Raw genomic sequence first — 25,276 nt, 5'->3', positions numbered from 1 at the left:
CACAAGAAGTTAACTGATTTTTTTTTGTTTTTCAGCATTTCAAATGTGAAATTTGATGGGACCCATGAATAGTAATTTTTGTTTTTTTTTACTTTCACATTGTTGCATCTGCGTTTTAAGCAAAACGCTGACGCAACAATGTAAACAAACACTCTCTAAGATGTTTTAGAAATATTATAAAAATATATTTTTATAATATTAATAAGTGTTTTTGTATGCATTGATCAATTGTTGCTGTTGTTTTTTCTTCTTTATTTGTTGTTGATATTTTATTTTCTAATCATATTATTAAATTATTCAAGCTTATTAAATTTACTAAAGTCAATAATCCAATCTTAGATTTTTTATTTTTTTATTTTTGAGAACATTTACATCATCTTAATTTTTGTTTTTGTGAAAAAAAATAGATCAACCCGCTGTACAGTTCCTCCTCAACCAAAATTCACTTTAGATACCAAGTTCTATAATTTATTGCTCACTCCTTTTCTTTTCCTAAAGTCACAGCTGAAACAACATTAAAGAGTCAGAATCCTTAATTTTCAAGATTTAATCTTTCATGTCTTAGCAGTACACGAAATTAACCATTCTACAGTTTTACTTAATCGATTTTGTTATAAGCTAAAAACCTAAAAAAATATATAGATATTCTCAAAGACCAAAACATGATAATTACAGGAATACCCCTAAAATACTTAATTTTTTCCATCCAAGTCTCAAATGTAAAATGGTTATTATAAACCTTGGTTTAGGGGAAAAAAAAAACTAGAAAATCATATTAATAATGAATAGGAAAATAAAAAAAAAATCCTAAATTTAAAGAGAAGAAATAGGAATAATTAAAAAATATATTTATTTTTTCCACAAGCTCCTGCATTAATCTCCAATTGAACATATGGTATATAATATTTTTAAAGCAAAACCTACTACATCATGAAAACATCCAATGTAATATTTTGCAAGTAGAATCTTTTTAGTTGAAAAACCAAAGATTTTTTTATGTATGGACTGCTCCATCATGAATCTTTAATACATTTTTACATGTCACCCCATCTTACAATTAGAATTTTCAATAAGAACACATAAGCTAACTAGAAATATTGGTTTCCGATACATCTAATGCAATTGAGAACAAAGAATTACGAGGTTCGGTACAAGTCAAGACTTTTAAAGGTTATATAGTTCGTTACAAATCAAAACTCTCAAAGATCAAAACACCGTAATTATGAAAAATCTCCAAAAATATGAAAAAAAAACAAGAAGAATAAAAAACCCTATTATTATTAAATAGGAAAATAAAAATTCTTAAACTTAAACTAAAAAGGAATAACTAAAATAACTAAAAAAATACGTATTTTCTAAAAAAATAATCTATATCAGTATTCCACATTAACTGATTTCTTAATGTATTGCAGATGCTCAAACGGGAGCTTGTTGATTATGGAGGAGACAACTTAATTACCACCCGCGCAAGAAGTTATAGATCTTTTCAACCAGTACAATATACAAAGAATAAGAATCTATGATCCAGACCCAGCACCTCTTCAAGCTGGTGGAGGCTCCAGCATCGAGCTCGTCCTTGGTGTTCCAGACATTGACATTCCAAACCTCGCTTCCAGTCAATACAATGGGTTCAAAACAATGTGATAAGATACACACTAATGTCAGGTTCAGTTATATTCCTGTTGGAAATGAAGAGAAACCGGCTGATCCATTTGCTTCAGCATTTTTCTCTGCTATTTAAAACCTTCATAATTCAATTTCTGCTGCTGGTCTAAGGAATCGAACCACAGTCACTACTGCTACCATTGCTGGTGCGCTTCGAGAGTCGTATCCTCCATCACATGGCCTTTTCGACCTTGTTATCAGCTTTTTGGTCACAAACCATTCGTTGTTACTCGTAAACATTTGTCAGTACTTCAGTTATTCCGGAAACACGCAGATTCCTCTTAATTATGCTCACTTTCCTTACCTGATCCATCTGTTATAGTACTGGATCCACCGTTTCAACACCCTAATTTATTTTTTTTGTTGTTATTGTTGTTACTCATTTTGGACCCACGTGTTGAAGATGGTGTATACCCTTTTTAAATCGAGTGCAAGAGTTTAGCTCATGTTTTCTGCAAAATTGACAAAAATAGAGAAGGAAAAAATGTTTGTTGAACCCTGTTTGAGTTGTTTTCTGTCCTCTTCATCCTTCCCTTTTGCTACCAAAATCATCAGGTTTCTTAGACTAACTAGGGGTCTTTATAATGTTAAATTCGTTCCTTCTTTATCTTGTTTTTAAGGTTGGATAAATCCCTCAGAATTTGCATTAAAAAACTGATTTTGCTGTTGTCATAATTTTTTGTTCCAACTTAGGCTCTGATTCTGACTTGGTTTCGTACGATATATGACCATCCTACCTATATTTTATCACTCATGGCATGTTGAAGAATTGACTTGCACCTTTATTGGGTCCTAGGGGTCACTATTCTTATGGCAGATTCTCAATCATATCAGGATGCTCGATATTGTCAGTTTCTGAATTAGATTAGGAGATCTTTTTTTACTAACCAGATTGCTGCAAGATTCTGTTCTTTAAAATGATTTTTTCTTACTTTGATTCCTTCATCAAAGTTGTAATCCTGGACGCGTAGATAAATTTGGGCTTTTGAATTGCTTGATTTTGATATCAGAAGCTCAAGCTATTCCCGATTGAAATCTAGCGCAAAAGTATAGAATCCTGCTGTGAGAAGGTTTCCAACCGAGTTTGGTTGCAATTTTGTTCTTGATTTTATCAAACTTTGAATCCTTCGTGAAAGTTATATTCTTGTATGTGTAGATGAATTTTGGTTTTTAAATCTCCTAATTTCAATATCAAAACTTCAAGATATTCCCATTTGAATATTTAATTTGAAAGTAGAGAATCCTGCCGCGAGAAGGGTTTAGCCTAAGTTCGCAGGTCTGAGTCAAGGGATTACGGGCCAATTTGATGGATTTTTTTGGACTAAGGACTGAATTGAAAAGTGCTAAAATGAGGGGTTCAATTAAAGATGAAATAAAAAGGAAATTGGTTGGAACTGGATCATCATAAAATAACAAGAATTCTACCACGCCGGATAAGGAAATAAGACTTTGCAGCATGCACCCCTCCCCATCTAATTTCTTTCTTTTTTTTCTTTGCATAACCCTCCCCGTTTGATTTCTTTTCTTTTCTCCACAACTTCTTGCTAGTTTCCATGATTCTCTCGTTTGATTTTGGAGCTGCAGATCACGTTATTGTGCAGCTATAATTCATAGGAATCAACAGCTTTTGACAACTGCAAAATACCATAAAAAGAAGAACCTCACCATCATCTAATGGTTGGGATTTTATCCCTAACATAGATGGCTAAGATGATGTGTTAATGTTGGAAAGAAATCACTAGAATCAACACATAATCAACGAGAATATTATAGTTTCCTCATTTGTATTATTTGGCTGCAAATCAACTGGGATTTGCATCCTAGATTAATGCATTAAATCTTTCCTAATAAGAGCCGTATATAGACTATATATACACTACCTCTGCTAACCTAAAAAAGAGAAGAAAAAGAAAGGGGGGAAAAAGGCAGAGGCAAAACAAGGAAAAAGAAAAGAGGATTTTCTTTGATATTAAAAAAACCTTCACTAGAACATGAAAGAAAGAAAAAAGGATACAGAGCAGAGAAGAAGAAATGGAGGGACGAAAAAGAGAAAGAAAAAAAAGAGCAGAAAAATGAAGAAAACCATAAGGGAGAACAGAGAAAAAAGAGAGTGAGCAGAAGCACAAAAGAAAACAAAGAGTAAGATTTGCAAGTATAGTTTCCAGCTTCTTTTCTTTGTTATATTCAAACTTGGCACCGTTGGTCTATTCTATCCCAAACCCGTCTCTTCTTTTGCTCTAGATATTTGGTTTTTGTTTAAACAAAAGGTGTCATGTTTGCCCGCTATCCCTTCCCTGGTTTTGAGTCAGATTATTATTGATGTTAAAGGTGCATGCTCCTTTTCTTATTCTATTGTTGTGAGGGACTATGAGTTTTTAAGGTCTTCATTGTCCCTTTCCTCCGTCTGCTTGAGTGTCACCTGACCATAAAACGTTGCATAGGAAATGTTGTGGCTTATAGGCATGTTCTTAGAGGAGAAAGTAAAAGAAAAATGTGAGGGAGGGTACTTTTTAGTTAAAGGACTTTGTGTTTTTTTTTTTTCGGTAGGTTCCGGGTCACACTTTTCCTCTCTGTTTATTGTTTAAAAAAAATGAGATAGCAGACATGTTTTTTTTTAGTCTTAGCATTTCCTATATGGTCTCTTCTTTTGTGTGAAATGCGTATGACAGTTTTTTTTTTTTCAAGATCAGGAAAAGCATAGGTGGTGAGTCACGATTCTTGTTATAGGTTTTAGTTTCAAAACTTTCTTTTTATGTTTAGTGCACACTGACTTGTGTTTTATTTTAGAGAATGATGGGTCAGATTTATTCCAGTTTCAAGTTTAAATTGGTGTGCCAAGCCTTGTTTATTTGAGATGAATTGTTTACAGCTTCTTGTGAATTTTGGAATAGGTGAATATTTTTTTTGTGATGTTTGTGTAATCGTGTTATTCATGTTTTAACAATATATATATATATATATATATATATATATATATATATATATATATATATATGTTGCATACGGTTAATACCCTAACATATTTTGAATTTCCTCTTTAAAAAAAAAAACAAATATTTGAAGTTTCAAAAAATATGTTTTTTAGCATGGATTTCTTAAACACAACAAAAAAAAATTATTTTCTTGCATTATGGATTTTACAACATGTTTGTAAAACTCCAAAAGGTGTTGGCTAATATTTGGATAAAGAAATCCCAAAGGGATGAATATCCAAAATATTATTGGGAATAACTTGTTATTATTCACTGTTAATATTTGGATAAAGAAACCCTGAGTTGTAAATATCCAAAATAATTTTCTAGGAATAATAAGTCATTACATATCCTTGAAAGAAGCTTTGATTATAATTGAGACCGTTTCAATTTCTGACTTCACGGTTTACAAGCTGTAAGAGTATAAAACTCTAAGGCAAAAATAGGCTTTTAAAGCGCCCTACATTTTCTTAGATTTTAAAATTTTTGTCCCTGCTCCTTATGATTTACAAGTCGCAAAACTCTTAAAATACTAAGGGAAAATTAAGCTTTTAAAGCACATGGAATCTCCTTGGATTTCTATCTTAATAAATTCAGTCTGAATCAAACACAAATTTCAAGAGATCTGCATTGATTCTCCTTGGTACTTTGTAGATATATCTAAGGGTGTGATCCATATTGACCAAGCGTTTTTTCTTTTTAGACTTTGAGTACAAGTTTGTTCATCATAACAAAACTTATCTTAGGAAAACTGATGGGATTAGAAAACACCAACACCATAACAATTATAAGGCAAACCAAACACCAAGCAGCTTATCTTAGGTAGGGCGTACTAAGGGTGCTAAAACCTTCCTTTTACGCAACCAGTCCCTTACCTTAGAATCTCTGAAAGACCAGTTAGGTTTCCTAATAATCATAATACTAGATGATAACTCCCTTATTCATAAAAACAAAAACCCCTAACATGGAATCCCCGCTTCCGAGAAGGATCGTGTCGACGCCGCGCGAGGGTGCAACAGCTATGGTGGATGCTTTGTACTCTGCACTTGAGAGGGCTGGTGGAGGTTCATTGGAAAGTGTTGTATCAGAGAGCAGTTGGCCCTCAGCTGGAGGAGGACCAGAAACCAGCATTGATAATGCAAGAATTTACAACACAAACATGGTTCAACTAGTGAAGAATGGCAGTACAAAGAGGCCCGGAAAGCCTATTGAAACTTACATCTTAGCAACGTTTGACGAGATTAATAAAACAACCGGAAACAGAGAAATTATGGGGGCTCTTTCTTCCAAGCAAACAGCCTAGGTACCCAATTCAACTTAACTAGAAACAGCATGATATGTGTATTCTGGGAATATGCCAGGGCATTTATTTTGTGCAAGAAAATTCATGTTTCTAATAATCTTATGTTTCTATAGCATCATATGATGTTCGAATAAATCAAGAATAAATAATGGTTTGTTTAAGTCTAGTGAATATCATTATATGTATAGCTTTGATGATTTTAATCCAAAATCTTTTCTGTACACTTGAAGTTATTGTGGGGTTTATTGATGGTAACAAAACAGAAACAGAAAGAGACGTTGAGACATTGGTTGATTATAGAAACAAATCAACTGCAGCAACAAGGAAGGTTACGTTGGAGGACAAGACAGAAACAGAAAGAGATGTTGGCTGATTATGGAAGTAAATCAGCTGAGAATTAGGCTATTTAATGTATCCAATTTAAGCAACTTGTATTGCTATATAATAACCAGCAGCCCTTGAAGAATGAATTGTTGTATATTCACGTTGTTTTCTTAAGAAATAGAGAAACCTTTTTATATACCTATCCTCTGCAATTTTTCTCTGGGTTAACCATTATATGAAACTGCAGAAGCACGACAACGCAGATATCACCCGAAAAGTTTATAAAAATATATTAAAAAAAAATTCTAAGGCATGTCTATTTGGCTTGGTCCTAATTGGAGTTATTTAGACAGTTTCACCAGTTCTGTAATTTTTGTTTTTTCTCAAAGGTAATCTTGTAGGTTTGTAAAGTAGACCAATCAACTTCAAGTGAGGCTAACCTATTCAAATTTGTCATAACTTGTAAGCCATGGTATTTAGGTGCTGTAATTTAAAATCCTGCATCACAGAGGCTATGATGCACCAGTAATGAATCCTGAACACCATTTTGCAGGATACGAAGCAAATTGTACCACAAATATTTTCAATGACAAAACATGAACAAATAACCGTGGAAATATTTAAGACAAATTGTTCATAGCTACTGATATATCATCCATGGTCATGAAGCTGTGTTCTTGCAGGCTGAAAGATAATTCGTGTCCAACTCTAATGTACGTAGAGAAACAAGTTTTGGCTGGTTTGGCGAATGATCAGACATGTACTGAAAGAGTTTCATTACAAGCTTCTTCTTCTTTCTTTTTTAACACAGGTAAAACATTACATTGAGGATTCACCGACTATTTCTCATGACAACTTGGTGTCAAATGAGCACCAACACAAACTTGATCTCCACCCAAAAAGGAAAAATAAAAAAAATAAAAAAAGGTGGAAAACCAGATAAGAAAAGGAATAAAGCAATTAGTTTTTGACTCCAAAGATTAAAATGAAGTCTACCAGCACAGCGTGGAGATGCTGCAAGTTTTTCTTCTAATTCCAAACGATTCACCGTTATATGTAGACCAAAGATAGAGTCCATTCTTGCATGGCAAGTTCTACTCAAAGCAAGAATCTTGAAATCCTTCTCGTTGCTTTGGTGTGCTCATCGACCTTGCCTTTAACTTTGCAGATTGCGTTGCAGCCATGTAAGTAGGAAAAACTGGAGAGTTTGGCAAGGAATTACCATCTCCAGCCAAACTTGGTCGCATGCTGTCAAATGATCTTCTGGGGAAGGACACTGGTGCATTCAACCCTTCTATAAAATCTTGTTTTCGGGTACTTCTGGTCTCAACTTGTGCCGGGCTGAATATATCACCAGTAAAAAAACTAGAGATGGGAGCTGATTTCAAATTCAACATCCTTTCTCTATTATAGGCCTCTTTGTTCGGCCACGGTTTTATCTGGTGACTCTGTCTACCACTTTCCTTGGCGAGTTGCGATTCTTCCAATAGACCATTTCCTCTCTCCTGAAAGAAAAATTATGTTGCAGAATCTGAACACAAGAAGAAAATGACTAATGCTTAATTTGGTTGTCAATAGATTGAATAACTCTATTTCTTCCTTCTTCTTTTTAATTTCCCTATTGTAAGCAGTAACTAAAGAGAGTGCAACTGGAAAGGGAATTTAAGATTAAGTTACCCGGTTGGAAAAGGAGTACTTCTTCATTCGCTCTCTTTTGATGTTAGCCTCTTGCTTTTTTAACAACAGAGCTTCCACGTCTTTCTTCGAACGCAAGCTAACATTCCAACTCTTTTGGCTGTTCAATACAAGCTGCCCAATGAAAAAATGTTGAAATGAATCAAATTGAGCAGCAGAATTCAGCATCCTACACAAATTTGAATGTGCAGGCTCGTTCATGTCAATCAGGTATTAGATTTTACCATATGATCTGTTTGAGTTTCTCTTTTATCGCTCTTCCCCTGAACAGACAAAATCAAGGATATTGTTAATCACATGAAGCTCAGACAAAGATCATGTATTTCATTCTCCAAAGAGAAAATATCCTAGACGTAACAGAAAATAAAATGGCTTCTTAAAAATCATTTTCTTGTTTATAGATTCTCATTCTTGTTGGGATATTGTCATTAATGGACAACAACTTGTGCACCTATCCTAAAAAATAAAGTTGTCATTGTCAAAAGGTTATAATAGAAGTTGTACCAACCATTAACAAAAATAGTGCAACCCATGTGCTGCCACTATTTACCATAAATTATGGTCAATTTGCTTTTCATTCATGTCTATAAATAGAGGCATTATTTGAGAGCAAAAAAAGATAGAGAATGAAAGTGTGAGGAATAGAGAAGAGAAAAAGAGGTGTTGAATAATTAAACTCAATCTAGAAGGTTCCAGTCAAGGAAGGCAACCAGCCACCGACCACCGACCAGCCGCCAGCCACCAGCCGCAGCCGCCAGCCGCCTTCACACCTGGAACAATAGTTTTTTTTTTTTTTTTGTATTCTGAATTTATGTATAAATAGAGTGCTCAGTTATGTTATTTTGTGAGGAGAGAATTGAGAGGAACACTTGTAAGAGAAAGAGAGAGAGAGGGTGTGTTTAAGCTTTTGTGTTAATTAATTGTAAGCTTCGGATTTTTTAATAAAACCAGTGTGTTTTATCCCCTCTGAGTGTTTCAAAGTCACCACCAGTGGCTCCTCCCACCAACATTTGGTATCAGAGCCCCGTTCATCGGAAAACAGAAGAGTTTTGGGGTATATCCGAATTTTCAAAATTGTCAAAAACAAGTTTTGATCATTCCATAGTGTAGATCTCATCAAGACGAACTCACTGCCGCAAAAATCAGCCAAATCGGAGTTCGGGGTAGCCCACACGCGCCGCCTGAATATTCAGCCAGATCGCCCACGCGCCCATTGACTACTCTGATCTTAATCAGCTAGTTGTAAGAATATAATTGATGTCATGCTTATAAAATATCACCTTGTGAAATACAATACCATTTAAATGTCGTGATTTTCAATCATAATATATAAAAAAATATATTATTTTTTTAAATTTTTTCGGTGTCATGTTAATTTATTATTTATTTTAATTTTATAGTTGCCTAATATATTCTTACTTTTGGGACCTATTTTATAAAAAAACGACAAACATGAAAATAAAAGAAAAAATAAAATTCATAACTCATTAAAAGTAATAAGAATATTTCACTTAGTATTTCTCTCTTCTACTTATATCTATTTTTTTTCTTAAAAAATAAATCGGAGAGTAACTAATAGGATATAACTAGTTATTTTATAAGCACCATAAAATCACCAAACAAACTAGAAAAATCCAAAAAATAAACATAAAGTAACCCAAAAATAAAAGAAAAATACTAAAAGTACTACAAAAAATAAAATTAACATTTTCAATACTTGATTTCCCAAATTGAATAAAAAAGACAAATCACCATAAGAAAATATTTTCCTAAACTAAATAAATAATAATAATGACAAAGAAAAAAAAATTCTAAAAATCCTCGAGTTATGATCATCATGTTGTCGTTGTTGTCGACCACTTAACATAGCTAACCCGGATTCTTGCACTATAGGTTATGAGATCATAATAACTTTATAAAAAAAAAAATATGAAATCTAATTTCACCAGATCCAATATTGAAGGTCAAAATTGAGAAAAAAATCAATGAAATCAGAATAATCACTTATAAAAAAAAATTGATAAAAATACAAAACTTCATTTTCAAATAACATGATATTAAAGTACAAAATTGAAATGAAAAAAAGAACTGAAAAAAAAGTGGGTTGTTCAAGGGTGACATTGAAAAAAGAAGCTTAAAAAAGACTAAAAAAAAAACATTATTCCAATAAATAATTCTCTTTGAGTGGCTATAGTAATTTAACCATATCTTTTATATTTTGTTAATATAAAATAAATTGAAAAAAATACAAAGTCCAATTTTATGATATTTATTGATTAATTAAACACTTTTAAATATGTGGTTAGAACAAAAGGCGTGCTACACTATAAAAATAAATGGAGCCTAAGACTCGTAATAGTAAATAAGTTGAATTTCAAGCTTGTTTATTTTGTATTTTAAATAATTTTTTATATTTTTAAATTATTTTGATGTTTTAATATAAAAAAATAAATTTAAAAAAATAAAAAAATACTATTTCAATAAATTTTCAAATAAAAATATTTAAAAACACAGCTTATTCTTTTAATTTTAAGTTACAATAGTAGTTGTGTGAGTTAAAAAAAGGATTTTGGAGAGAAATGTAAGGAAGAAAAGTAGTAGGAGGCACGCTAGAAATGAGTCATGTTGAGGTACCGAAATCAATTGGTTCTGTTAAATGTGACAGACTGAGGAGACAGACATATAACGTCAGCACATCATCTTGATCGATAGATTATTTGTCTCCTAATTGACTAAACCGTACACTGCTTTTCTGACGTTAGAAAATCCACAGATTTTGACCTTCCCATTTCTCTGGTTTGTTTTTTTTCTCATACTCAACGTTCATGTTGTTTAATAAAAATATGTGAATATGATTATTTTTTAAAATATTTTTTATTTTAAAAAAATTATTTTTAAAATTAGCATATTAAAACGATCCAAAATATATAAAAAAATTTAATTTTTAATAAAAAAATTAAATTTTAAAAAAATATAATTTACATCGTGTTTTTAAACCGTGTCTAAATAATAGCTTGACTTTATCTTGCACAAGAGCAAAATAGCAAAAATAAGTGGCTTCTTGCTTTTATCGGTAGAAATGTGTTCTTAAAAAGTTTTAAAATATCTTTTAATTTTAAATTATTTTAATCTATTGATGTGAAAAAAAACCTCTACCGCATCCTTTTGTTTTTATTTCTAGACTCTTATCCTTTTTTTTTTGGAGTTTTTTCTATGAAGGAAAGGAGGGGAAATAGTTTGATTTTTGTGTATTTCCTTCTTTAAAAAAAAATAATACTAAATTATTCTCTCTTTTTTCTCACTTTCCATTTTAGATCACATATATATATTATTTAATTTTTTAATTTAAAAATGATTTTATTTATATTGGGATCCCCTCTTACATATATTTTTTAACTTTTAGTGAACATTCTTAAAACTTCATTTCTTTATTACTTTTTAATTATACCCGTAAAACTTCACCTCTTAATCTATACTTTTTAATATCTTTTCATTCATGTAAAACACAACTTAATATGTGTTTGGTATTCTAGTGTATGGTCTGTTTTTAATTAAAGTACCCTTCAATTAAAAATACATGTATTTCTAGATTTGTTTTATTTTGAACATTAATATATCTAAAATATCTAAAATTATTTAAAAAAAAAACAAATTATTTTTTAAACTAAACAACAATTTAAAGAACAAACACTAATTTAAGAAGTCGCAACATAATGGATGGGATTAATTAATGAATTAATAAAGAAGGGAGGCTCAATTTTACTAAATTTGACTCATTTCTTCCGTCCTTGCCTCTATACATGCCATCATAAGCAGTATGCCATCGAAAGCATACGATGCCTGCTAGTTGAAATGAAATCCATGTCGAAAGGCATTTACATTCATGGATTTCTTCAACTATGGTCCCTTGAAAGAAAACCATGGAACATAATGATCCAGATTACTTGAATATTAATTTATTGTTTGTTTTGTGTTTTTAAAAAAATTTGAATTTTTTTTATTTTTTTACTAACTTTAAATTAATATGTTTTTAGTGTTTTTAAATCATTTTGATGTGCTAATATAAAAAATGATTTAAAAAAAAAATCATTAACATGTATTTTGGCATAAAAAGTTATTTAAAAGCAAACAGAACCACACTGCGAAATAAAAAAGCATAACATGCTTTGGAGCATCTTAATTATTTAATCAATTTACCTAATCACATCATCATTGAGACATCAAACAATGTAAATGTGAAATTGGTTCTTTTATTGAGCATTCTTGTGATAGTTGATTCGTGTTTGTTTGGCAGTGTGGTAGAGGTTATGTTTTGAAGTGTTTTTTACTTGAAAATATATTAAGATAATGTTTTTTTAAAAAAAAGTTTATTCTTAACATCAACATATAAAAATGATAAAAAAAAAACTAAAAATTAATTAATTTTAAGTAAAAGAAATCAAATTTAAGAAAACAGCTTTTTAACTGCACTCTCAAACGCCCCGAAACCCCTGAAAGCATAGTTTTAAGACCCGACCCGGTGGTCGGCCCGGTCCAAGGCCCGGGTTCCGATTTTTGACCGGGTCACCGGGTCTTGACCAGGTCGCCGGGTCAAATTTTTTTAAAAAAAAATTCAAAACGACGTCGTTTTAGTAAAATAAAAATAAAAAGTCAACGGGTTTGAGGCCGGGTCAATTCCCAACCGGGTTTTGGCCTCCACCCGGACCGGTCCCATGCCCGGGTCGGCCGGGTCCCGGGTCGACCCACCGGGCCGGTCTGGATTTTAAAACTATGCATGAAAGACAAGGCGATTACCAATTGGGCCAAGCTTCCAAGTCCTCCACAAGATCTTGAGCTGAGCAAGCCGATCCCATATGGGAATGCAAAATTCTGATTCTTTCTCAAGCCCATATAACTGTGAAACTGGGTATTTCAAGATCAAATTCTGGCTGAATTGGGCTCGTAGCGTAAAGCTTGTATTATGGTGATACGAGTGGCCTCTCAGCTGTAGTTTTGGATTAGCTTTTGGCAAAGCCCAACACGTAAACCGCAAGGAAAGCGAAGAAAAAAACCCCGAAAGAGTTAAAAATATATTGAATTGTTTTATGGGTTTTTATAAAATAAGAAATCAAAGGATAAGAACTCAAGTTAGAGCATGTTTGACGTGGGTTTTGAAAAACAACTTTAACTTAGATTTATAATAAAAAAATTGTTTTTCATAAGTAACTTATTAAAACAAATGTTAGTCTTTTGTGCATGATAGAACCGAATCCCATTTTAATATATTTTAATAAAAAAAAAATAGTTGACTAGTGATTCCTTTTCATTTCCAGAAGTTCTTATACGGCGATGGGAGACGCTAACGTGAGCACTAGCATGCGTGCGATGATATGCTTGACAAGCCCTTTCCATGTCTAAACGCGTTCATCCATTTTGACTAGTTTTATTATTTGTTTATTTTTGTATTTTAAACAACTAAAACCACACTCCAGACACATCTAGATTTAGGTTGAATTTCTTTTACTGATATAGAGGTGGGGAAAAGAGCATTACCACCATTACACACACAGGTTGATAGCAGGAGGTTTTTTCCCCTCCATTGACAGGCAGTGGCATTGCAGAGGTAACCTGTCAAGGACACAGGATAATTTGGCTGTGTTCATCTCCATCTTCCATCTTGATCCATGACTTGATATAGAAGGGGTGGTCATTAATCTCCAGAATTCTAGCTCCTCTTGGCCAATTTCCATAGCCACCATAACCAGTATGCCTAGCATAACATAGCCAAAGTTTCTTGTAGGGGCAGCACCAGTCCAATCCATGGTTGTGTCCTGCAAAACACTGCCTGCCACAATCCAAAGAAGTACGATCAATAGGGACCCCCATTTGGCTTTGTCAAACTTGAAAGCAGATGAACAACTTTATTTGAGCTTCATCTTCCACAAAACTTATCCACAGGTAGCACGTCCTCTATCTGGCCCCCCTGCCATCAAAACTCGTTGGAACTGTAAGTTATTTGTTCAATAACCTTCCTTCAACTTTTGAAGAAAGACTATAGAACACAATGCTCCGGAGTTACTCCATTATCCTGAATTTTCAAACTTCCACAATGGGTTGAAAGTGTTGAGTTAATTTTAAGCATTGAACGTTGTTTCTTGAGCAGGAACTCACCTTGACAGAAGACCGTTTAACTAGCATGTCCATGATACCCCATTCAGCTTCTTGAGCAGCAACTTTTTCTTTGTTCATGGAACCAACACAAGCCTTGTGGATCCTTAACCTGGGAGCCACTTTCTTGTAAGCTTTGCTTGGTATATGCCAAAAGACAACCTCAGGAACCCTGTTAAAAAAGGGGAAAAAAACACATGTTCAATGAAATTCCCAGTTTGTTCCATGTAATTTTAGGCCAGCATTGTTTCACATCCCGTGTATGCGATCAATAGGGACCCCATTTGGCTTTATCACTTTTACTTATCATGTAGGGTATAAATGAGATCTTTCGGATCTACCACGACTAATCAAGGCCGGCCATAGCCCCATTTTTTTTTTTTTTTTTTGTATTCTGAATTTATGTATAAATAGAGTGCTCAGTTATGTTATTTTGTGAGGAGAGAATTGAGAGGAACACTTGTAAGAGAAAGAGAGAGAGAGGGTGTGTTTAAGCTTTTGTGTTAATTAATTGTAAGCTTCGGATTTTTTAATAAAACCAGTGTGTTTTATCCCCTCTGAGTGTTTCAAAGTCACCACCAGTGGCTCCTCCCACCAACATTTGGTATCAGAGCCCCGTTCATCGGAAAACAGAAGAGTTTTGGGGTATATCCGAATTTTCAAAATTGTCAAAAACAAGTTTTGATCATTCCATAGTGTAGATCTCATCAAGACGAACTCACTGCCGCAAAAATCAGCCAAATCGGAGTTCGGGGTAGCCCACACGCGCCGCCTGAATATTCAGCCAGATCGCCCACGCGCATCCCACGCGCCCCGAGGTTGAAGACGACTGAGCCACACGCGCGCCATATTTGAGCCGAGCCGAGCCGTATAAGCCGCGTCCTAGCCGAGCCACCAGCCGAGCCGTACCTCGCGCCGAGCCGAGCCGCTTTCAAGCCTCAGCCGAGCCGAAGGAATATTCCCCAGAATATTCCCAGAATATTCCCGGTTCAACCCAGCGAACCGCCCGCCGTACAGAATTGGTTTTTGGACCGGTTCACCCATTTTCTGACCCGATTTCTACAAAGTCAGACCGGTTCCCTACTATTTGGACCATTCCGGATCGACCTACAGTGTCCGTTTTTCCAAATTCGGCTTCAAAAGAGGTGATATAGTCATTCCAAGAGTAAAATGACTACAGAAGGTACACATACACTCATCCCTAAGCTGACCAAAGACAATTATGATAGTTGGTGCATCAGATTGAAGGCATTTCTTGGGTCACAAGAGTGTTTGGATATTGTACAAACTGGTTATGATGAACCAGAGTCTAAAGAAAGAGAAGATGCTTTACAAGAGGCTCAGAAGCAAGCCTTGAAAGTCAACAGAAAGAAGGACAACAAAGCCAAGACCATCATCTACCAAGGTCTTGATGAAGACACATTCGAGATAATAGCTTCCGCTGAAACATCACATGATATATGGGAGGCTCTCCAACAGAAATACAAAGGTGCTGATAGAATCAAGAAGATTCGTCTTCAATCTTTGCGAGGTGAATTTGAGTTATTGCAAATGAAGTCCTCGGAGTCTATTTCTGATTATCACACAAGGATTATGGTGATAGTCAACCAGATGAGGAGAAATGGAGAAGCCCTCATCGATTCTCGAATCACTGAGAAAATTTTGAGATCCCTAGATCCAAAATTCGATTTTGTTGTTGTCGCAATTGAAGAGTCCAAGGAAGTGGACAAGTTGACAGTGGATGAGCTTATGAGTTCTTTGCAAGCTCATGAGCAGAAGATCGTAAAGCGAAATGGAGATAAGGCAATTGAGCATGCCTTACAAGCAAAGCTGTCTCTCAAGGACAGATATGAGCAAGGGGAGACTTCATCAAGTGGCTACACCACTCAAGGAGGAAGTCAACAATCCAGAGGAGGATTCCAGAGATTCCAAGGAAGAGGTTCTTGGAATACAAGCTTTAGAGGAAGAGGTGGGAGAAACACCACCAGAGGAGGCCGAGGACAACAAGCATTCACTCCCAGAGGAAGAGGAGGCGGTTACAATAACCGTGACAAGAGGAATATCCAATGTTATAGTTGCAATCAATTTGGGCACTATAGCACTGAATGCAGAAGGAAAGCTCCGTTGGAGATACGTGAGCAAGCTAACTATGTAGAGAAGGATGACAGAGAAGAAACTGCATTTCTTGTCCAACAAGGACTTGATAAGAAAAAAGAGGACATATGGTATCTAGATACTGGAGCCAGCAATCACATGTGCGGCTATCGAGAGTTATTTAGTAATCTAGATGAGACCAAGCAAGGTCTAGTTACTTTTGGAGATACCACAAAGGTTCCATTCAAAGGTAAAGGCAACATCCCAGTCAAGATGAAGAATGACGATTCCAGCTACATCGCCGATGTCTATTATGTCCCAGCCATAAAACAGAACCTAATCAGCTTAGGTCAACTTTTGGAGAGAGGCTATACTTTTTACTCGGAGAATTGTCATCTGGCAATTAGAGACAACAATTGGAGATTAATGGCCTACGTGAAAATGTCCAAGAATAGGATGTTTCCTTTGAACATCCAGTATGATGCAGCAAGGTGTTTGAGTGCCATCACCAACAGTGAAGAATGGCTTTGGCACCTGAGGCTTGGACATCTGAATTTCACGAGTTTGAAGATGCTAGCAAGCAAGAAGATGGTCAAAGGTTTGCCTCACATTGATCATCCAGATGAAGTCTGTGAGAGTTGTGTCCTCAGCAAACATCACAGATCCAGTTTTGCCAAAGAAGTCAACTGGAGAGCAAAAAGGCCACTGGAGTTAGTACACACAGATGTGTGTGGCCCAATTACGCCTATGTCGACTGGACAAAATAGGTACTTTCTCACTTTTATTGATGATTTTAGCAGGAAAACGTGGATATACTTTCTGAAGAGGAAGTCAGAAGTATTCAATTGTTTTAAAGATTTTAAAGCAATTGTGGAGAAGCAAACTGGTTACACGATCAGAACCGTAAGATCTGATCAAGGTGGAGAATATACAGCCAATGACTTTGAAGCCTTCTGTACACAACAAGGCATCAGACATCAGACGACGCCAGCTTATACACCACAGCTGAATGGTGTAGCAGAAAGGAAGAATCGCACTATTCTTGACATGGCAAGAAGTCTGCTCAAAGCAAAGAAGTTGCCCAAAGCAATACTGGGCTGAAGCTGTATCATGTGCAGTGTATCTGTTGAATCGCTGCCCAACCAGAAGTTTGCAAGGAGTCATTCCAGAAGAAGCATGGAGTGGTCACAAACCAAGTGTTACTCATCTACGAGTCTTTGGTTGTGTAGCATATGCAAAGATCCCAGATGCAAGAAGGAGAAAGCTCGATGATAAGAGCGAGAAATGCATCTTTGTCGGATATGGTGAAAGAAGGATGGGATACAGACTGTATAATCCCATCACGAAGAAGGTGATTATGAGTAGAGATGTTATCTTTGAAGAAGATAAATCTTGGGAATGGAATGGTGATCAAGAAGCAGTCAAATGGATCAACATGGATTTGATCCTTGAAGGTGAAGAAGTACCAACAATACTTGTCGAAGAACCGATTGTACCTGCAAAAGAACCGATTGTGCCAGCAGCTGAACCACAAAGTCCAGTGTTTATACCAGCAGCTGAACCACAAAGTCCGGTACACAGATTCCCTGTATTCAACAGGAGGAACACACCAGGAGCATCATCATCAACACCACCATCAGCATCCTCGTCAGAAGGACCAAGAAGGATGCGAAACCTTGAAGAGTTGTACGATACCACTCAGGTTATGGAAGATACAACTCTGTTTTGTTTCTTTGCAGATAGTGACCCACTAAGCTTCGATGAAGCTGTCACAGAAAAGAAATGGATAGAAGCAATGGATGAAGAAATACATGCCATTGAGAAGAATGATACCTGGAAGCTGACTTATCTACCAGAAAACAAGAAAGCAATAGGTGTCAAATGGGTCTACAAGATGAAGAAGAACGCCAAAGGAGAAGTGCAAAGATACAAAGCCAGATTAGTGGCTAAAGGCTACAAACAGAGAGAAGGCATTGACTATGGAGAAGTATTTGCTCCAGTAGCCCGGCTAGAGACAATCAGACTGATGATCTCACTAGCTGCACAACATAGATGGAAGATCTATCAACTCGATGTGAAGTCAGCATTTCTGAATGGCTTTCTAAAAGAAGAAATATATGTTGAACAACCACTTGGATACATTGATGCTGAAAATGAAGGCAAAGTATACAAGTTGAAGAAAGCTCTCTATGGTTTGAAGCAAGCTCCACGTGCTTGGAATACCAGAATTGACAGGTATTTTCAAGATAATGGATTTGACAAATGTCCATATGAACATGCAGTATATGTGAAGAAAGAAGCAGATGGCAGCATCTTATTTGCGTGCCTATATGTTGATGACTTGATATTCACCGGCAACAACCCTACCATGTTTGAAGACTTCAAACGAAGCATGGTACAGGAGTTTGAAATGACTGACATTGGTCTAATGTCACATTTTCTTGGCTTAGAAGTAACGCAGAAGGAAGAAGGGATTTTTGTATCCCAAAGCGGTTACGCCAAAGATATTCTTGAAAGGTTCAAGATGGAAAGCTGCAATCCGGTATCAACTCCAGTTGAGAATGGAGTAGAATTAAGGAAGAGTAAGGTTGGAAATGTTGATCCAACTTACTTCAAAAGCTTAGTAGGAAGCTTAAGGTACTTGACATGTACCAGACCGGATATACTCTACGGAGTCGGACTCGTCAGCAGATACATGGAGACACCAGACCAGTCTCACTTGAATGCAGCCAAGAGAATTCTTCGTTACATCAAAGGCACAATGAATGAAGGTATGTTTTATACCTCAAGTAAAGACTTTAATCTTGTAGGCTACTCGGACAGTGATTGGGGTAGAGATTTGGATGAAAGGAAAAGCACAACAGGGTTTGTCTTTTTCATGGGAGACACATCTTTCACATGGTCATCCAAGAAGCAATCGATTGTAACATTATCAAGCTGTGAAGCTGAGTATGTTGCTGCCAACTCAGTCGTATGCCATTCAATATGGTTAAGGAATATGCTGAAGTTTTTGGGATTTCCTCAAGAAAATCCTACGGAGATTTACATTGACAATCGATCAGCAATCGCATTGGCAAAGAATCCAGTGTATCATGAGAGGAGCAAACACATTGATACACGTCATCATTTTATCCGGGAACATGTGAAGAATGAAGAAGTCCAACTGATATCTTGCAACACAAATGATCAAGTTGCTGACATCTTCACCAAGCCATTAAAAGGAGAAGTATTTATCCGATTAAAGTTCATGCTTGGCATGACATCCCTCGATTGAGTTTAAGGGGGAGATTTGTTGAATAATTAAACTCAATCTAGAAGGTTCCAGTCAAGGAAGGCAACCAGCCACCAGCCACCGACCACCGACCAGCCGCCAGCCACCAGCCGCAGCCGCCAGCCGCCTTCACACCGCCGGTCAACAGCCGCCTTCACACCTGGAACAATAGTTTTTTTTTTTTTTTGTATTCTGAATTTATGTATAAATAGAGTGCTCAGTTATGTTATTTTGTGAGGAGAGAATTGAGAGGAACACTTGTAAGAGAAAGAGAGAGAGAGGGTGTGTTTAAGCTTTCGTGTTAATTAATTGTAAGCTTCGGATTTTTTAATAAAACCAGTGTGTTTTATCCCCTCTGAGTGTTTCAAAGTCACCACCAGTGGCTCCTCCCACCAACAAGAGGGGGCTGCCCTGCTACAATGTGCATCAGTTTATATGAGCAATGGGAGTAGAGTTAAAGTGAAGTGATCTTTTTCCTTCATGCATTTATTTTGTATTCTTTTTCTATCTCTAATAACATGGACATCTCCCGTGGATGTAGGTGGTTTGTCAAACCATGTTAAATATTATGTCAATATACTTTAGCCTTTAATAAACAACTATCAGTACATCACCGGTCGAATTCTCCAATAATTCTTTCTTTAATTTCCTTCGAATACACTCTAACAAGCATTATCCACAAGAAACATAAGAACTTTATTCAAAATACTCCTTCATACCTTGTGTTCTTTCTCAACCACCTCCTTTGACTTGAGGAGCTGCAAGATCATCTCTCCTACCTTAGTTTCCTTCTCTTGCACCTCCTTCTTTGACTTGACAGCATGTTTATTTTCACCGTTTTTACAAAATCCATCTGCAGTAATGCCTTTTGCCTGGACTTCTGACCGCATTTTTGCGTTTGATGGCAAGTGTTTCATTATGATGAGTGATTGGCGTCTAACAACTTGTCCACGAACAATGGCTTGAAGCTTCACTAAGGCTTTTCTTGCCTGTTTCAATCCCATTGAAAACCCAAATCAGGCAGTGAGGCATGTTTTTTTAGCAGAGCCAATAATTTGACAAGTTTCTGGTTTTATAATCAGGTTACACAACTTGCCTTAATCCACACTCTACCAAAACTTTTTGAGCTTAAATTTGATTCATAAGAAGAAAAAAATATAGCATCTTTCTTTACAGAAGTTCAGACCAAAATAGTAGCAACTTCTCAGAATACGCTGCTGAAAGTGCTGTTTAATGTTTATTAATGTAATGAGTGAACTAAGAGAGGTATAATATGAATTTTTCCTTGTTAGAAGTTTTCAAATGATGAAATCATTCTCTGCGCAACATTGTAATATACTTGCGGAAAGATTATTTTCCTCATGGGACAACTTTAGAGTTTAAACAGCGATTGGAATTTTCTCATCTACTCGATCAATATCTCATCCATCTTTCATGCAAAGATCATAAAATTGATCTCACGTGAAGTACAAAAAGGGATTAAATTCGAAAGTTAGAGAAATACCAGTCTGTCTTGAATGCAGTGTCAACAACAACTTATATGAACTCAAGAAGTCTTAACAAGATATAGCATAACCCACAAAACCAAGATGAAAAATTAAAGAGCTATGTCGCAAAATAGAACTTGGATTTCAGAGAGCTCACAAGATATGCACGGAAAGCGCTTTGTATTTTAATGGCAGCCAAACTTTCCACTCCTTTGGTGAAATGACGGGAAGGATGTGAGGCACCGGTGAGCCGGACAACCTCAGCTGCAGCATGAGCAGCGGGCAACAGCAGCATCAGCTGCAGCTGCTGTTGCAAGGGCAACAGTCAAAGCATACTTTTTTTGTGTTTCTGATGCTTCACTGACTGTTCTCTGTGGTGCTGGAAGTGCGAGGCATTGTTTGACCTTGAGCCCTCCAAGAAACCATTTCCACCTCTTTGATTTCTGAATCGGTTAAAAATTAAGCAGAAAATTTAACCAGAAAGAAATGCAAGATCTCAGTTAAAGAAATAAAAGATTCCTTGGAGCACCAACCTTTTCGCCTTTTGGTTTTTGCTCAGAGACAAATAGCCTCCTCACCCAACCAAACCAGCTCTTCTTCCTTGCCATTGAAGATATATGAAATCAATCACTTTAACAAAACTCAATGAACACCATCATATTTTCTTCAAGTACACCTAAAATTTCCACACAAAAAAAACCATAAACCCTTGACAAAATTTATAAAGAACTGTCAGTAGTGACATCCCTAGCAGGAAAAGTTAGGGAGGATAGGGGAAAAAAAAAAAGAGAACATCAATTATTTCAAGGAAATGCCCTAGGAAACAAAGCCAATACATCCATTTCCAGCCTCACCCTTGCCGGACACATTAACAATCGAATTCAGTAACTTCCCTTCTTTTTATTTTTACTTTTCTCAGTTGACAATTACAATTGAAGACTAAAAAAACAATATCTTGAACAAATTCTGGAAGCTGTTACATACAACTCTGAAAGGCAAAAGCATCGAGAACTGGTAGAAACAAAAAGAAAAGAAAAAAACATACACTAGTGCCAACAATCTACCTCTTGGAGCATAATAAAAAATATTAGAACACCCTTGGAAAAAAACAAGATTGAAACCTGAAAGCTTATGGAAAGTTCAAGATTTCCTTACTTCGTGATGTTAAAAAAAAAAAAAAAAACAAAAGGAAGCAAGTTTCCAGTGGGGTTTTTCTTCTTTGTTGAAGTTTGCTGCTTCCAGGGTTTATCATCATCAATTAGCCAAGAAGTAGTAGTGGTAAGAAGAAGTCAGCTATGCAAGAAAAGTGACCGCAGAGGAAGCACAAGGAGAAGACAAAACTCTATTATAATCCCTTTTAATTAAAAGGTTTACGGTGCATTGTAGGAAAGTTCAGGCTTTTCATTAAATTTTAAAAATTTTATTTAAAATTAATTTTTTTAGATTATTTTAATGTAATATATCAAAAAATAAATTTTAAAAATAAAAAAAAATATTTTAATATATTTTCAAACAAAAAAACACTTTAAAAAGACAATATCTACCATATATACTCCTAAACATGCCTACATCTTCGTAAAATATGTCTAAAAACCAATCATATTAGTTTATTTTTTATCCTTTGGATAAATTGTAAAATTAGCATAGTTATTTTCAAATTTAGGAAAAATGATATACTGCAAATAAGTTTTGATAATATAACATGTTTTTGAGTATTATTATTGAGAATGGAGATATTTAAATTATATCACATTTTAATAACCATGATATTTAAATTGATGTCACAGTTAGTTATTTATCATAATAAAATTTTAATTAATATCATGATTGGTAAACAGTTACAATAAATTATATTTTTCATGTGAACTAGTAGATGGAATAATATAACCAGCCAACTGGTAGAGAACTTATTCATGTAAATAATCTTGCGTGCATACTTCCAAGGGATATACAATTGATATTGCCATTTATTTTATTAGTTTATGCTTCAATCAATCTTGTGGTCAATATGGTGCTGATTAGACTACGAAGAGGATGCTGCAATGTTAGAATCCAGGGGACGATCGTGAGCAGACTTAAAGGGCGAACCTTCAATTAGGTTTTTTGTTTTCTTAATTTCCTCTACAGATGCAATCATGCACATCCTCTTCAATGTTTAGCACTGTGATTTTCTCACCATGTGTGTCATAACCCAATTTTGGGTTATTCCCCAAATTTCACTTTTTTGAAAATAAAAAATAAAAAAAATAAAATAAAGGCCGGCAATGTGGAGAAAGCTGATAAAAAAGAACCGCAAAAATAGGCAAAAATCGAAGGTCAAATTAAATGCAAATTCGAAGGTCAAATTAAATGATTATTGGATGAATTTGCATAAAAATTAAGTTCAATGACATAATTAAATTTTTAATGGGTCAATTTGATTTAATCATGAGCCAAATTAAATTTTAATTATGTTTAAGAATTAATTTAGGTCCAATTGAAGGATTTAATTAAGTGCAAAGGACTTAATTATACTTTAAACGGGTCCAAATTAATTTGGGGGGCTTAATTGGTGAAAAATTAAGTTTGGGAGCTTAATTTGGACTGTTAATTGAAAAGATTGAAAATTTAAGACAAATTTATTTTTACCAAGTCAATTGAACACAAAAAAATTGAGGGACCAATTTGGAAACTCGAAAAAATGTTTTGCCTATAAATAGCAGCTTTTAACTCAAAGTTAAAGGGGGGTTTATTTTATAATTTTGGAAGGAAAGAGAGAACCCTAAAAACTAAACTTTTCTTCTTCCTACTGAAAGCAGCCGCCAGAGACCCCCCGTTTTGGAAATTTTTTCCTTCTTCTCCGATGACAGCTGCCAGCTCCCTGAGACACTTCCCCTTTTGATTTTTTTTTTCTCTTCTCCCTCATCCGGTTCACCTTAAGCCTCTGCTCACCCCCCAGATAAAAAAAAACAATACTCCCTCCTTCGACAAAGAAAATCTTGTGAAATCCCTGCTTTGAGGTTTTAAATTTTCGGCTCCTTCTCCAAGTCAAACAGCAGCCACAACTCCTCTTCCCTCGCAGTTGCAGGAGCAAGACACGACCGAACAGAGACACAGCTCTCTCTGTTTCCCTCCATAAGACTCACGGACGACAGCAAGAAGCCCAGGCACCGCTGTTGACAGCAAGAGTGAAGACCATCAGCCCATCTCTGCTCTCTAGCCGGCCATTCGTTTCTTTTCTTCCCCTACACGAAACGCAGGCAGGTCTTCCTTCTCCAAGTCAAACAGCAGCCCACAGACCATCTCTTCTCCCTTAATCCTCTCCACAGCCGGTGACAGAGAAGTAACTCCAGAACCATAGAAAAAAGCCATCTCCAGCCGCTTCCTCTCCCTTTGCTAAAAAAGAGCCGCTGCTCGAAATCCCCATCTTCCCTGCAAAAATAAAACCCCTTTGCTCTCCCAGCCTTCTCTCAGCCTCACCGGGCAGCAGCATCTCCTTCACCTCAGCTTCAGCAGCCACAGACCCACAGTCTTCACCGTCAGCCGCAGTGGCGCCATCCCTCTCTCGACTGCAACCCCTTCGCCAGATCCTCTACTCTTCCAGTTCAAGCAGCCACCGAGAAACGCCGCAAGCAGCCCGCAGGCTCTCGTCCCTCGCCAAGACCCAAACCGGCTGCCAACAGCTGTACAGGCGCGACATGAACGCCGCCAGCAGCCCTATGGTCACACGACCGGCAGCCTAAAATAGAGAACGAAGGGGGAACGAAAATAACAGATCTGTAAAGAAGCAGATCCAAAACGGAGAAGAAAGGAAAAATCCAAGAACTGGACAGAAATGGATTAAAACGAACTGCCTGCGTTTCCTTTTTCTTGTTTTGCAGGACGCCACCAGCAGAGAAGGGAGGAGAAGGAGGAAAACCAGGTGCAGATCCGCCGTTTCCGGCATGTTTGCAGCGGCGCGTGAAACCCACGCGCCGCCAGTGACGGGGCGCGTGGAAGGCGCGCCGCCACGAGTTCAGCAGTTCCGGCAGTGTTTCTTTCAAATGCAATTTTCTGGACTTTTCAGGGACTGTTTTGAAAATTTTAAAAATTAATTAATGTAATTTTGTATTTATTTGTTTTTTTGATGAATTTATTTTGTGTAATATTTAATGTGTAAAAGAAAAAAGAAAGAAAAGAAATAATGTAATAAAAAGAGTGTGTGTGTGTGTTGGTGTTTTTTTTTATGTTATTGATTTTATAAAAATAAAAAAAGGGCAAAAAGAATTGAGTGGTTTAATTTAATGCACAAATTCTAAGGATGGATAAAATCATGTTGTATTTTCCATGAAAATGTAAG

General features: G+C 35.8%; 2 pseudogenes; one reads left to right on the top strand and one right to left on the bottom strand.

Annotated features, from left to right (window-relative positions):
* Window positions 1-1,455: 1,455 nt before the first annotated feature.
* Window positions 1,456-1,987, top strand: LOC118036851 (glucan endo-1,3-beta-glucosidase, basic isoform-like; annotated as a pseudogene).
* A 5,021-nt stretch (window positions 1,988-7,008) lies between these two features.
* On the bottom strand, window positions 7,009-21,623 carry LOC140954672 (protein IQ-DOMAIN 12-like; annotated as a pseudogene).
* Between the last annotated feature and the right edge of the window lie 3,653 nt (window positions 21,624-25,276).

This window comes from Populus alba, chromosome 16 (assembly GCF_005239225.2).
Source record: "Populus alba chromosome 16, ASM523922v2, whole genome shotgun sequence".
Taxonomy (NCBI): domain Eukaryota; kingdom Viridiplantae; phylum Streptophyta; class Magnoliopsida; order Malpighiales; family Salicaceae; genus Populus; species Populus alba.
Note: the sequence above shows the minus strand (reverse complement) of the source record. Positions and strands in the feature narration are given on the sequence as shown.